Source organism: Mirounga angustirostris, unplaced genomic scaffold (genome assembly GCF_029215605.1).
Source record: "Mirounga angustirostris isolate CCGP_5_RB_7025 unplaced genomic scaffold, mMirAng1.0.hap1 SCAF_2, whole genome shotgun sequence".
Taxonomy (NCBI): domain Eukaryota; kingdom Metazoa; phylum Chordata; class Mammalia; order Carnivora; family Phocidae; genus Mirounga; species Mirounga angustirostris.
In genome coordinates, this window is record NW_026991710.1 from 195,869,186 (window position 1) to 195,877,848 (window position 8,663).

The window sequence follows — 8,663 nt, forward strand, 5'->3', positions numbered from 1 at the left end:
AGGGACGAGAGTCAGGCGTCAGAGAGGAAGTGTAGTGTGACTTCGCAGTGAGCTGTCAGATTGTCATTGTCCTTGTTGCTGGCCACAGACGCCAAGGGAGATAGCAGACAGCGGCTCTGAACGTCGGTACGACAGGTACCTGTAGGAGCCCCCAGCCGCTGCCTGGCGGAAGGAGCGTCAGAGACAAACCAGAGCCGGGCAGAAGCGCAAGCAGTAAAAGCAGATGATATCGAGGACCATTGCAATAGGGGTTAAGAGAAAAGTCTACACCTGGACTCCATTCCGGATACAGCATGGACAAGTGGGAACTGAGGGTCAAGGAACAGAGTGGGGTCAGTGGATGGAAGTGTACCGAGAGGAAGCCTGAGGGGTAAGGGAAAGACTGGCTAAACCAACCTAACAGGGTTTGCGCTGAAGGCAGGCCAGGTGGTCCGACCTCACCTGGGGCCGGTGGGGCCTGGGGAATTTGACCAGATACAGAAGGGGATGAGACCTTGAGCGTGGAGGATTCTGCTAATAGCGACGCAGCAGGATTCTTGCTAAAACTGGACAAAGCAGAGAGAAGTGTGGAAGTAGGCCTCGTTGGAAAGTTCAGGGGAGCCTGAGCAGCGTTTGGCCAAGGGGATACTCTGTCAGGAAGGTGTGGGCTATGGCACTGGAGACTCTGCCCAGGACAGTAGAAGGCGCTTCTCTGGGCCAGGACCCTCCCGAAGGCTCCCCAGGGACCGAATGCCCTCGCACCCCTGAAGAAACGGTTACAGGACAGAGGGTTTCACTTCTCTACACTACGTGTCTTCATCTCTGTGCTCGGGATGTGTGGGGCACAAGTATGATACTCTTAGAGGGAAAGGCCAATGCCTTCAGGTCAAGAGCACCAGGGGCCACCTGACCTTGAAGCAGGTGGGTTCGTGACCCTTTGCAGCCAGGGGGGGTGTACCCCGTGGGGGCGGCTCAGTGAGAGGTGGGACAAAGGGCTCGGAGGAATGTGGGCACCAGACCAGCTCCCACACGTCAGAGGCTACTCCTTTCCTCCCTAGAATATTAGGAGTAGCTTACCCTCTGCTTGCTGAGCTCAGCACTCTATACTGGATCTACTGGATTGTCATCACCACCTCCTAAGTGCCCAGCAGCCAGAGCTTCAAAACACGTGTGTCGCTCCCGTGGCCTTGGCTTCGAGGGTATTTATCTTACGTCTGCTGTTGCACCTGCCCATGTGGCTTTCTTGATTTCTCTAAGGCTAGTTCACTTCCTTCTTATCCCATGAAGCCACAGAGGATGCAAGAAAGGGACTGACTACCAGTATCCTTAAACACTACAGACCAGGGGCGCCTGGGTGGCTCAGTTGGTTGAGCGACTGCCTTCGGCTCGGGTCATGATCCTGGAGTCCCGGGATCGAGTCCCACATCGGGCTCCCTGCTCTGCAGGGAGTCTGCTTCTCCCTCTGACCCTCCTCCCTCTCGTGCTCTCTGTCTCTCATTCTCTCTCTCTCAAATAAATAAATAAAATCTTAAAAAAAGAAACAAAACACTACAGACCAGACAAATACTACCTTCACTGCTGTTTCTAAAAAGCAGGGAACCCTGGGCTCTCCAGAACCTGTGGGAAATAAGGGTCGATGCCCATGTTTCTACAGCGAATGCATGATGGTTGCAGCCAGCTCTCTGCTTCAGCTGTTTGCCCTGGGAAGTAAGTAAGCCCATGGGCGGCTCATGGCAATCGCTCAGTGAATACCCAGGAAGTGGAATTGAATTTCTAGGTTTTTCCTGGATGACCAAGGATTGTACTTCCATAAGCAATGCTTCTGAATGGCCATTTTGTTTTTGTTTTTTATTATTTTACTTTTTGAAGTAATCGCACACCCAACGTGGGGCTCAAACTCAAGACCCCGAGATCAAGAGTGGCACGCTCCACCATCTGAGCCAGCCAGGAGCTCCCTGAACAAGCCGTTTTGGAAGCGGGTGTTTGTAAAACTGTTACAAACCCCCTGCCTTTTTGGAGAAGACTGATCTTTTAAGAACAAGACAGCCGCTCTTCCGCTCCCATGGGGTAATCGGAACTCTGATAAAGGGGCAGGTACTTCTATTAAGAAGCACAAAAACAATTGTAACTATGTGGTGACAGATGTGATCATTTTTCAATATATACAAACATCAAATCGTTAGGATGTACACCTGAAACGAACATAATGTATATCAGTTATACCTTGATTTTAAAAAAGCAGAAAAATGAGAATGGAAGTTCTCTGTCTTCTGCACTCCCATGACATCAGCAGGGAGCCTAAAACAAAGAGCCCTTGTGACCACCTTGTCACAGCTGCTTTATGACAGGTGTGGGGCCATACGACTGAAACAGAATCAGATCGGTGAGATGAGGTGAAGTTCCCTCGTTCAAAGCAGGGGCCTGTGTGAGCTTTGGATGCGAAGCAAACACAACAGTGGCATCTAGCAAGGAGCACTTACATTCCCCTCCGGGGTCTGCGGGTCCTCCTCGGGGCTCAGCGTCGGGCTGCCAGTCAGAGCGCCATGCGCTCTCCATCCCGGGGAGAGGAGCTGTGGATGCGCTGGCCGGAAATTCAGGCCACACTGCCCGTCCTGCCACGCTCTGTGGCCTCAATGAGTCATGTGGCCAAGCCCACCTTCCGTGGAGTGAGGGAAGAGTCCAGCCCCGCGGGCCGCTTCCCTTGCGCCCCGTTTCTCCAGCCCCGGGGCCTGGACTTCGTGGCCAAGTTAACGCACATCTAACAAGGCTCTGAATTTACAAATCCAGAAAGAGATATTAGACATACTCCAAAGCCTCGGCGTTTATGACTCCAGAGATAGGTTCGATATTCATGTCCTGACATATCTTTTTACACATCAAAAAGGAGGGCTGATATCCATTTCCTCTCAACACTCTACAGGCTTGTCCAGGGCTCCCTGGACCAATGTTTTTGGCTCTGGTGTTGGCCATGTCTGCCTTAGTTTGGATTCTGTATTCCTTCCTTTCTCTTCACCTCAGGCAGTCCTAAAGGTGGCTTTTGCAGCCCTTGGAAAGGCAAACAGAACAACTGAGACCAGAAAGGGACACCCTTGGGTGGGGCATTATGTGGGGGCTCAGGTAGGGGACCCCAGCTCCCCTGATGGGCCTCTGACTTCCTTCTCTCCTGCATCCTTTTCTTGTTCTAGCAGAGAGAAGAAGTGTTTAGAGTGCAGCCAAGATACCGTGGAAACACTCTAGGTGGTGGGACCCTTGGCCGCAGCCTCCTAGGGGGGACCCAAACCCCCACACGATGCCTTGTTCTGCTTATGCCTCCAAAAGAGCAGAAGAGAGGTTAACCTCTGAAATTGTTAGCTAGAATAGTGGTTTGTTTGGTTTTTCACATTATATTCTGCCGCACCAACCATAAGATTTGTACATTCTTTTTGAGCTGTTTCCTGAATACATTCTCAAGCTAAATGCTGATTATACTTAAGTATTTTAAGCATCAAGGAAGGATTTTACTTTAAACCTCAGTCTGGTTATTCTTTGAAATAAGGCTATTACTTTCCTGCTCTCCTGAATTTAATTCAATTTTCCATACTATTTAGGGTGACCAACTATCCTGGTTTGCCTGAGGCTGGAGGGTTTTCTGGGATGCAAGATTTTAGGGCTAACACCAAATAGTCCCAGGCCAATTGGGGTGGCTGGTCACCCTAATATCTGTCAGCCCCTATTCACTTTTTGTCCTTTTATGTAGCCACCAGCTCAGAGAGGAGAGAACATACTCCCTGATTAAAAATCTGGGAAAGTGTACAAGTTTCCTGACATAAATTTCTATACCACCAGATCCCTATCCCCTACCCTCATCAATCTTGCAAAAAATCAATTTGACTAATATCCCCCTTGCCAATCAGGCCTACCAAAGTCAATATAATCACTAACTTCAAGCTATATCGATGCCAGGAGAGATCCTGCTCTAAAGTCAAAGCTATAATCCAGATTTTAAGTTAACAGCTCTCAGGGAGGAAATCTCCCATGGAAAAAATACCATGGAAAAATCCGTGACTTTGACCACACAGATACATTCATTATGGCAAGACTATAATCACAACATTGCCCGTCAGGGTTTCCATTATAAACGGGGTCTGAATCTTGGTGGAGCACAATTCTTCCCAGCTGGAGTAAAGTATGGACAGGTTTTCAGCCCATTGGGGATTTTCTGATTTGTTTACAAATTGACAAGGCTGGGGGTGGGGGAGGAAGAAAAGAGGAGAAGCTGAGGCTGGGAACAGAATAAACAATATGGACTTTTGCTCTTAGTTCTTTAAACTGAAACTAAGAAAACACAAACAGCAACCAACCAAGGTCAATTAAGGATGTCATTTGGACCTGATAATTCTGCATTTATTTATTTATTTTTTTAAAGATTTTATTTATTTATTTGAGAGAGAGAATGAGAGAGAGCACACGAGAGGGGGGAGGGTCAGAGGGAGAAGCAGACTCCCCGCCGAGCAGGGAGCCCGATGCGGGACTCGATCCCGGGACTCCAGGATCATGACCTGAGCTGAAGGCAGTCGCTCAACCAACTGAGCCACCCAGGCGCCCATAATTCTGCATTTAAAGGCAACACTTTGTCTTTAACTTACTTTAAAAGATGGAATGTTTGATAAGAGAACAGAGATTTTCTATTTCTTCTTCTTCTCCTCCTCCTCCTCCTCCTCCTCCTTCTTCTTCTTCTTCTTCTTTCTTTTTTCTTATACCTGAAGTTTAGTCAACCACAGATGTGAGCTTTGGGCTTTCTGTGCCTTGAGGGAAGCAGCATGAGGGGGAGACCGTGTGGGAGAGTCAACCTGGCCTCTCTCTGGACTCTTTCTCTAGCTGATTCCCTGACTGTCCATAAACCAGTCCACCTTCCTGAGCCTCAGTTTCCTCTTCTGTAAGGAAGGAGTACTATACATTGGTGTGACTAGGTTATAGGATTTTTACTCATGCCCACCAAGGCACTTGGTGAACTGCCTTGCCCAAGTGACAGGAGCCTTCTCTTCCTTTCCATCCCTCATGCTGATGACCTCTAGAGAGTCGCCATCTCACAGACATCCTGTGCGTCTAGGGGTCCACTGTTTCCTGAGGCCATGGAACCTGGGAGGCCTCCACCCCCTGTCCTGGAGATCGACTTGTCCCAAAGCAAATGCATACTGGATCCTGATGAAGAGTTAAGCTTGTTTGCACTAAAAAGTTTCACAGTAATTGCTCCAAAGCCATAGAAATGTTTGGGGGCATCTTGCTTTGGCCTTGTGACCTTGTTTGGCATAAGAGCCAAAAACTCATCCATGGTTAAAGGGTGGGTCAGAGACTCTTCTCAGGCCTCGTGGGCTCACAGGATGATAAAGTAGCCCTGATGAAAGGACCAGCACACACAATGGGAATCCCCAAAGTGTCAGATCCCTGTGTTCCCTCTTATCTCCAGAAGATCTGGGAATCGGGAAGGGAATCGAGTCTAGCTGTTTGCTTTAAATGGCAACCCCTATAAAGTGAACGATAAAGCTTTACGTACACACTCGGACCCCACTTCCCATGCTCAAATGTCTCAAGAGTTTGGAGGTCAATACATAGTTCTCCCCAGAGGTCAGGAAGTAACGTGATTAATCTGAGTAAAGGAGTCAGGTGGACAAGGGTCCAAGTCGAATTTTGTAAAGTTATAAAAACTTGTAGGACTTTGAGTCCTTTGTTTTAAATACTTGTCAGCTAAAAGCTCAGTCTGGCTTAGTTCCGACTTGGGTTTGAAATAAACGGCCAAATGCCTTCTTCTCTCGCTTAATTCATGATCATATTTCGCCGTAACGACAAGTTCTGTGCAGGAACCACGAGCGCGCGGAGCGGTTAATGGACTGTGTGGTTACGGGCCTGGCTGCCGTTGCTGATGGAGACGGTCCAGGGGGGCTATTTGAGCGGGCGGATGTTATGAGTGAAGCACCCTTCACATTCACGTTTTACTCTAAGGCCTAATGCGCTTGCAATCGGGCCTAACTCCCGGCCCGGGGCAGAGCGGAGCACCCCTCCTGCGCCTGAAGTCGGCCGCCGGGCCCCCTGCGCAGGCGCGCTCGCCCTCCCGCGCTCGCAGGGCCGCGCGGGCCCAGCAGGTGGCGCTGTTGCCTCTCAGCGGCGCCCGGAGCCCCGGTCTCCTACCTAGTTCTGCCTCCAGAATCCTCCTAAGGGTAAGCTTGTGTAACCCTCAGTCACGCACCCAAGCAGCCCGCGGGGCCTGCACCACGGGCATGTGAGGGAGGGCTCGGCACCCACAGTGCCTCTGCCTTTTCTCAGCAAGCTGATGCCCTATCCTGGTTGAAATCGTGTGCTTAAGGTTTATTGAGCTCACGAGGTGTTCAAGTGCGGTTACCCATTTCCCATTAAAGGAGTATGACGAATTTCCAATTTCAGTAGCCAGTGCCCTTAAATCTGAAGTCAGCATTTGTGAAATATCCAGCGTCTTACCCGTGAAGCTCATTCTTGAGACCCGGCATACATAATACCTAGCCTACATTTCGGATGACAGGGCCCATCCGGCTGATTTTTATTACGGGGATCATTACTGTGGCCATTAAGGAAGAAAAAGTCCTTTTCTGTGTCTCTTCAGGGACATCGAATTCTAGAATGTGCCAGCAATGCTATGGTGTTTGTGGATCCCCCGTTCAGTCCGAATTCCATGGATCTAGAGAGTGCTTTTCGTTTCTGTAAGATGAGAAGTATGCCCTTCTTAGACGGTGGAATATTAGTTAGTATTAAAGAGAAATGACCGAGGAAGCCATGAGAAGTCATGGAGGAACCTTAAGAGCGTATCACTAAGTGAAAGAAGACAATCTTAAAAGCCTACACACTGTATGATTCCAAGTACATGACATTCTAGAAAAGGCAAAAGTATGGAGACAGATCAGTGCTTGCCAGGGGTTGGGTGGGGAGGGAGTAATGGGCAGAGCAGAGAGGAATTTTTAGGGCGGTGAAACTATTCTGTGTGACACTGTAGGGTGGATACATGTCATTATACATTTGTCTAAACCCATAGAATGCACACCACCCAGAGTGACCCTAATGTCGACTATGGGCTCTGGCTGATAATGATGGGTGGGTGTAGGTTCATCATTTGTAACGCTGCACCATCTGGGGGGATGTGGGTAGTGAGAGAGGCAGTGCATGTGTCAGGGTGGGGGGACGTGGGAAATCTCTGTACTGTCCCCTCAATTTTGCTGTGAATCTAAAAGTGCTCTGAAAAATAGTCTATTTAAAACAAAACAAAACAAAACTTCTTAATTATGCTCTCTTCTCAACGATGGACCAAAACTAAATTCTTACCAAAACATTTACTCAAGCACCTACCTGTAAGTGCCTGGTGCTGGAAACAGCGGTCCAGCTCTTGGCTACTGGAGCCCAGCAGAACACAAGCACAGAGGAGCCAGAGGGTCCGTCTCCCGTGTAGGCTTGCTCAGATCAGATGCTGCACATCACGAATAGGTTCCGTTCACTCATTACAGGTGCTTTGCCAGTGTGAGGTTGGAACCTGTGGATGGTTTGAAGAGAATCCCAGGTAAGTAGAATACAATCTTGAAAGGCCCTCAGGATTCACACCACCCTCTTTGGGGGCCAGGGGACCTCTCCATGGAAGGCTAGTCTGGTGGTTAGTGCATCCACATTCAGTCAGCCTCCCTGGGTTTGAATCCCTGCTCCCTTCCTTGTGAGGTCAGTGAATCCCTGCTCCCCACCTTGTGAGGTCAGAGGGACTCTGCCTAAAGTGTCCCTCTCTCTAAGGCAAGGGTGAGAGTAACAGCCTGCATATTAGGATTGTGTGTCGAGCCAAGTAGGGTAAGACCCAAAATGCTTTTAGTCAAGTGTTTGGCACAGATTAAAAACATAACGTTTAGTGAAGATTATTTTCCCAGGTGACAGGCCTGTGAAGAGAGGTAAGCCACGAACTCACTATCTTTGTGACTACATGTAATTATACAACTTTCCTCTGAGATGTTTGAAGTCCCTCAAAACTTGCAATACCCACGTGGCAGCTTTTGTCTGCCCTGTCCTCCCTGGGAGGTCATGTCCCACGCTAGGGACAGAGATGACACCAAGCCTTCACTCTGTCTTGCAGGACTCAGTGTCAACCATCTGGCAGCCATGTTCAGACTTTCCTAAGACCAATGTGAAAATCCTATGGGGTCTTTTTGGTCCCAAGGTAAAGGCAAGGATCAGCTCTCATAGAACTTTCTCCTGGAAAGAAAAAAAGGTTACAGGTTTGTTTGTTTGTTTGTTTGTTCTGGTTTAGAGAGTTCCTGACGTACTTCTTCTTTTCTTCATACTTAGGGACAGCAGGAATGATACACAGCCTCCCCATAATCGTGGGGTGCTATGCGCTGGACCATGATATATTTACTGAGAAATTTTTAATAAATAAACCACAGCCATGAACCCATGTGCCCTTATAAACTAGCCATTTCTCATGGGGAGAGTTCAGGAGTTTTTATGGAGCAATACTATGTTCTCATGAGAATTTTATTAGGAATCAGAGACTTGAAATCCATCAAGCAGGAAATTTATGAGGTTACATGGGAACTTTCCTTTCAATTTGTCATTCCAGGTTAATTTACTTCTTCATATTATGTTGATTTACTTTGTAAATTTCAGCCATGAACGTTGTTCTGAATTTCTCAGCAGATTCAAGC

The 8,663-nt window shown here is 48.4% G+C and overlaps 1 long non-coding RNA gene across 1 annotated transcript; it reads right to left on the minus strand.

Moving 5' to 3' along the window:
* Positions 1-1,350: 1,350 nt before the first annotated feature.
* On the minus strand, positions 1,351-7,702 carry LOC135363710 (uncharacterized). The gene is made up of 3 exons (XR_010409744.1): positions 7,330-7,702; positions 4,605-6,687; positions 1,351-2,748 (listed from the first exon to the last, which is right to left on the minus strand). It is a non-coding gene; the product is annotated as an uncharacterized LOC135363710 (long non-coding RNA).
* Between the last annotated feature and the right edge of the window lie 961 nt (positions 7,703-8,663).